We start from the raw sequence: 7,451 nt of genomic DNA on the forward strand, positions 1-7,451 counted from the left end.
TTACCGACGAAAAGCTCGTTCCTATGAAGTTGTTTATTGACACTGAGGCAGCCGGAGCTACTAAAAGTTGTTCCAGATGTGAGGGATAATACTAGTATGCTGTAAAGAAAACCACTTAAGTATGAAAAGTATTATGAGCACAACGGTTTTTTTCAGCATTCAACTAATAAATCTATGGTTTATCACGTTGTACATCCAACCTTTTATTTAATTACCTCTTTAAAACTATTTAGTTATAGTTTATTAAAGCAATAACTAGCCGTGACTAAGCGTCCAATGTATAATTGCGGAATAAATAACTAAGTCTCGTTAGTCCGTGTGGACTGTGGAGCTCTTTATTAAGCCACTTCTAATACAAATAAAGTACACACACATTTACTCAAGTCTCTTGGCTTATGTCAGCATATTTTCTTTTAGGACATCTCATGCTTAGGTGTCTACATGCTTCCACAGAAGTGCCTTTTTTATTTATTTGGTACGAGTATCATGCATTAGTTTTGTAACGTTGGCTTTTCAGCTCGAATCGACGTTTTCACGTCAACGCGAAGCCGTCCCGATACAACGCACTAAAATCTTCGATCCCGTACAACACCTGAAACAAACAAAATCTACGACCCAATACCCTCTTGAACGCCTTTACAAACACACGGATTTTACTTTTAGACTACTCTTTATTTCATTTACAAAGGATAAAAACTTCTAAAGAATCGACGCTACCTCCGGCGCTAACTCGCAATTCGCAGAACACACACAGACACCTTTGCTCTTATACCCCGCATTCGAATACCTACCTACACCTACACGTACACACACACCCAAAGTTCCCGCACTCGACCTCGAGAATGGCTCGCTCTGAGGTTACGACAACCCGGTTCTATCACGAGAGCACTTGGCTACGACGAAACTCCTTCGATAACAAGCTACCTCACGCATCAACCTGATGACGAGGACATACATACACCACGCATCCTCTCTTGGTCCGCAGAGTGTCCTACCGGCGGCTTCACCAGCTGGTTTACCGAGTCTCAGCCAACGCTGCAAACACTCACACACACACACGAACTCTACGACGTCCTACCGCAACGGTCATCCAGCCCCTCGTCGACTGCCGAGACTCGGACAACACTTCACTTCGAATACCCACACGCATTACGTTCTACCGCAGCGGATAGTCAACCTCTCGCCGACTCCCGAGACTCAGACAACACTTCGCTTCGAATACCCACACGCATTACGTTCTACCGCAGCGGATAGTCAACCTCTCGCCGACTCCCGAGACTCAGACAACGCTTCGCTTCGAATACACACACGTATTACGTCCTACCGCAGCTAACAGTCGACCTCTCGCCGACTGCCGAGACTCAGACAACGCTTCGCTTCGAATACACACGCGTATTACGCCCTACCGCAGCGGACAGTCGACATCTTGCACAACCTCACTTCAGCGCCGTATACTATATCCCTCTCCCTCACTTTCCCACTAGTCGCTACCCTTACCACGTACTACACGAAATACCTCCAGGCCACTATCTCCAGGAAGTTGTCAGCGTCGTGTCCTCGCGATGTCGCCCACTGCCATCCTGTTCCTCATGATTGCGTAGTCTTTAGCCAGGCTGCAGATGATGCCTCCCATAGATCGATAAGAGCTGGTGACGGGCATAGGTTGAACGACGTCTCGATGGCGCCCACGCTCTACATCCTTCCCTCATGAAGACACGTCAAGGAGTCCTCTCAGTCTCGCTGCTCGCGTCCTACTGCCTCGAAATCTCTTCCATCTCTTTTTTTTCCCCTACTTCTCTCATACGACTCAGCTCGCACACGTCTCGCTCTTCCACTTAACTACACGTATATACACAAACTCCTTATATTCCCGGCGCATTACAATTTTACAAAAGACACATACAAAATACAACCAATAATTACAATAATCGCTACAGTTCGTCAACCCATCTATTTTCCCACCAACCTACCGTTCACACTAAAATGTACTCATATATATATATATATATACATATATATATATATATATATCTGCGCACACAGTACTAACGTTAACATCACTTATAGTCCTTTAATTGCACATTTCTTCTTATTATTCCCGCTTTTTCCGCTCGCGCTTCTCTTGGCTCGTCTCACTGGCTACATGTCTCCGTCGTCCTCTCCTTTTTCCTCGTATGAAACATAACGAAATACAAACACACGTACACAGGGCATTAAAACGAGCCTAAAACCTCAAATTTTACATCAAGTCGAGTTTTGGTGTTTTTCGGGCTAATATGAAAAATGACCCCGTCATAGTTTCTTAAATTATTTATTAAAAAACAAAGCTTCCATAACGTACAATAAGTGCAACTAACTTATACTAGTATTTTTTCGAGTTAAAAAACGAGTATCCTCAATATGAGCCAGTGTATTGTAGATAAGAACTTGAAATTTTTGATTCAATTTTGACTCAAAATCATTATTAACAATACCTCTATTCATTCTAGTCACAAATTTACTCTTGACGAGTTTATATTTAGGCATAAGGCTTTGGAATTTGAGGGAAAAGTAATGAAAATAAACTTACTCTGAATACCTCGATGAATTGGTAAGTAAATTTAATTACACACAACACATGGTTAGAAAAAAGCTCATAAAAGCCAAGGAGAGATCAAAGTTTTACTATGATTATAAGGCGACTACAAAAAATTTCAATAAAGGTGTTCATGGAAAAGCCGTTTCCGTCACGAGCTAAGCCCAGCCCACGTTAAAAGCAGATTTTGCGAAAGAATAAACGAGATATTAGAAAGTTCAAATTAAAAGCAGCATTCATTTACAGTCAATTGATGTATGTACATTGGAGCGCGCGGTGGCTCAGTCGGCTAGGTCGTGGATTGGCATGCGGGAGACCATGGTTCGATTCCCGGCCGGTGCGACTTTTTCGGGCAAGTACCTCTGTGTATTTTCACATGTTCTTTTTCAACACGCAATGCTCCTCAAGGAGGGCTTACGTGACCTCCTCACAGCATAATTGCCTAGTTTCCCCCTACCCCCCTCCCAGTAATAAGAGGCCACCCATCTCTCTTCCCTTCCTTCTCCCAAGTGTTAAGTGCCCAGAGTAGTGCTTTTTATAAGAGCCAGACGAAAAGCACTATAATATATTTAAAATATATCTCCCTATATTATAAAGTTGTATTGACGAAAGTAAGTCTCAGCCCCCCGCTGCCTCCAGCTCCCCCTCGATTTACGTAGTTATTTGCTTGTTTTAATGTCATTTTTGATCAAATTATATCTAAGTGAGCTCCCCCCCTGCTCTCCCTCCACCCCCCCCCGGAAAAATACTTATTTATAAAATGTTTTACCATCATAAATGTTAAAAAATATACGTAATTTAGTACCCAAGTCATACTTCGTTTTTAGGGTTTTTTAAGTCACTGATCATAGGTCTCCCTCTGTCTATTCGCTCCCCCTTACTCACTATATGTCTCTAAAGTACCATTATTTAATTACCTTGATTGAACTTTTACAGTTCAAATCTCTTTCTGGTCCATGTTTACTTTATCTAAATATAAAATTCTTGATTACCTAAACACTTTATTAACAAAAAGACAGAATTCAGGAGAAGGTATAATTAAATAGGCAAACATAATTAAGCTTTTGAAACAATAATTTATTCTGTTAATTTAATGTTCTGACATTTTATGTGTCTCTTTAATCCATCTGTTCTTTTAAAACCCTTTCCACATTTTTTACACTTGTTTTTGTGGTTTTTATGAATTAACATATGTCTGTTTGAATGTGACGATCTTTGAAGTTGCAAATTTTTGAATTACTGAAAAATTTCTTGCTAAACAATATTTTTAATTTCGGATCTATTCTGGGATTCAATTTAAATAAAAATTCTTTTTGAATTCTTACATCTTGATAAAGCAACGTATAATTGTCCGTGAGAGAATAAAGGTTTTTTAATATACAATCCTAAAGAATCAAAACTCTGTTTTTTCGATTTATTGATAAACATAGAACATGCTAATACAAAGGGAAACTGTTTTCTAAAGAAGACAAAAGGTAATGATGATGAGGTGCCAGTATTCAGTGTTATTCTAAGAATGAAAACTTTGCTTTTTTTTCTCCCGTTATGATTTCTGCTTCTATATGTTAATAATTTTCTGATTCTATTTGTTAATTTTGTTATATCTTAAATAATTTTGTTATTTTTAATCTTGTGCCATTACAGAGACCGTCTGATGTGTTAAAATTTTTTATTAACATTACTATAGCATTTATTTTTAATTTTAATTCGTGTGATGGAAGACATTTTCTGATATTATTTTAAAATTCTATTGGAAAATTAATATTTATCTTATCATCCGTTTTATCAACGACTTTATGAGTCACATATTCTGCTGTTGTAAACTCATTCTCAGCCTGCATTAATAATTACACGAGTAATGTCATTATTTTGTCTACTCAATCTGTTAGTGGGGGGTTGGCACGTGGAGCGCGCAAGAGGGCGTCAGCCCTACTAGTATATATATGTTGATATGCGTCTATCTAAATTCGTCATTCAACATACACACCTACAATGTATCTTATACTAATAAATAAAGCAAAGTTCCTAAAACCGTTGTAATTGCTAACCACGAGAACTACTGAACCAATTTCGCAAAAATTTTTCATACTGATTCTTGGCAATACCGAGATGGTTTTTGCATAGCTTTTTTCTTGAGAAAGTTAATACCAATAGCGTTAAATAAGCTTAAAGTTTTGCTTAAATAAGCTAGCTTTGCGCTTAAATTCAGTAGGATCCGCTAGAAGGCGTCGAAGTAAAATTAAAGCCACCTACACTCAAAGATAGTAAAGAGTAGTTATAAGATGCCCTATCGAGTTGTCGATTATTGTAGTCATTCATCAGCAGTACATCAAAAACAAATTGTTTGTCGTGCAGCTAAGCATTCTGGCTACCAATGATACTCTTCTATCATGGGCAAGCGAATTAAATTGATCTTTATCCCGGATTGCCAAGATAAACGAGTGCCACGGAAAAATGGGCGTTCCAAACGTCAACATCTCAGGTGGAATACCAGGAAACGGTCTAGCCAGAGCACAACCTGCTCCTACACTTCAGAGCTATGTGGCCGATCCACCATCTGACCTGGTGCCGTTAGAGAATTTTTTACTACAAATGTAAGCCAGAGAAGACAGTTCTGAGGAGTACGGCAGCCACAACGGCTTCCTTCTCAGTGGTCGTCCCAATAGTATACCCACAGAGAAGGTATTCTCTAGGCCTACTTTCCAAACTAACTATAAGCGGTTGTTTATCCGTAAAACGACCTAAGGACAATATATTTTTTGGTTAGCAGTGTACTTCCTTCCAGTATGGTCTCCGTACAGACTCTAAGGATAATAGTCAAGCTACCTGCAGCTGGCTCTCCATCATCAAAAATAATAATAAAAAAAAACTGGAAATTTCACCACTGGCCCTTTTCAGGGCCATTACAAGTGTTTGCGTTCCCTACTTAATCATCAATATCATCGGTTTTTTCTGGGGCCATCTAACGTTAAACTATCTTGCCAACAAATACACTTTTACTACAATTTCCGTCAAAAATTGGTCGACTAAAAGACTATGTAAAGCCAGCCACTATTAAACCAAGTTAGTAATTTACTGGCGGACATCGACACATCGGTGATGTTCGTCACAAGGCTGGAAACCCTGGTGACCGACAACCCTATATTACCCTCTTGACTTCAAGGATTCAACCAGAAATCACTGATCCTCTCCTAGGTCTACGCTGGGAGAACATAACAGCTGAATGAAGGAAAAATAAACTTAAGCTCTCGGAAAAGTCTTCAACGGGCAAGCATCATGAACCAATCTCTCCACCTTAGATCACTAAAACAACTGAGTCTGAAAATAAAGAAGGTACTTTAGACACCAACGTCTTTGACATTATATCAGAAAACGTTGAAAAAGAGCTTTACAACTAGCTCTAAAGCTTTAAACGTTGTAGTTTTCCCTTCCGATCAGTTTTCGGCTATAATAACAGGCCAGAGAAAATCACCCTGAGGTATAGAGGCAATTGCATTTTCTGAAAACTTCAGTCAAGAAAGAATTTACTTAGAAAGCTCACAGGTCTTTTTTAGGGCAATTGGACGTCGAACTACCTTACTAGCAAATATATTAGAACTTAACAAAATTGACAGAAAATAGCCTTTAGTGGTCACAAAAGTCGCAAGAGGGTGAATTGGAAAGAAAACTTTAAATGCACGTAATGAATACAATTTTAGGCGTCAAGAAACTGACGCAGAAAATTTATCGAGATTGGAACAGTAGCGTCAAAATTGACAAATAAAGAATCCATTATGTGAAAGATAAGCTTTTCATTGTACTCTCACAGTAATTTTTTAAATCTTTCAGATTTTTAAATAAGTAGAAAATGTAATTGTATATTTGTGGTGATATAAAAATGTAGAGATAAGGCTGCAGGGCTTCGTTACTTTGGTAATGAAGTTGTGAGATACGAGAAAAAATTTTTTTTTTTAATACATGTTTTTTGGGAATTTTAAATCCTAATAGCTTTAAAAAATATTCATAATGCATTGATTTCTCCTACTTAAAAATACAAAAATGTATTACGTACTGTTCCGCTATGAAACGGACCCAATATACTTGCATACATCGAATACATATTTATACAAACTAAGATTATTATTTAGGGAACGAGCTTAAAAATCTTACTTATATAGAAAGCAAAGTGCCAAAAACTGTTGGAATTGCTAACTGCGAAAAATACTCAACTGATTTTGCTGAAATTTTGCATACTAATTTTTGACACGTCCTACATAGTTTCCGTACAGAGGGGTCAGTTCTACACTGGAAAACTCTTCAAAGAGGCCCAATACAATTGAACACATGAATTTTCAACACAGAATTGTTCGGCACAACCAATTTGGCGTGCGTTGAAACTTATATAGAAGATCTACACAAGTGTTAAACTATGATTGTAGTTCTACACGAGTATTTTAGAATCTGTAGAATAGTCTAGGTGATTCTGTACGGTAGTTTAAAAAGATGTGTAGATTGTTTAATTGATTCTACACATAACTGGTATATATACGATTAAGTGTAGAATGGGGAGCTCAGTTCAGCACAAATTTTTAGAACTGTGTACAATCGCACCATTGTTATACCCAATGTAGAACATGAACATACGGATGAGTCTGTAAAAAACATTATCGAAAATATATTTTATTTTCTCATGAGTAGTAACCGTTTTTCAGCCTTGGAAAATCATTAATAAACAATCCATGTTGACAACTATCATATTATGCCACAACATAAACCTGTAGCATACAATAAAAGAGTCAGTTGGTTTTTTTTATAATAACAAGTGAAATTTACAAGTAATACATAAACACATTTGTAGTAGTCGTAGTTAATTAAGAATACTTACATGGAAAGTTTT

This window comes from Copidosoma floridanum, unplaced genomic scaffold (assembly GCF_036245765.1).
Source record: "Copidosoma floridanum isolate Cflo_tuat_1 unplaced genomic scaffold, Cflo_Japanese_pri ptg000029l, whole genome shotgun sequence".
In the NCBI taxonomy this organism is placed as follows: Eukaryota; Metazoa; Arthropoda; class Insecta; order Hymenoptera; family Encyrtidae; genus Copidosoma; species Copidosoma floridanum.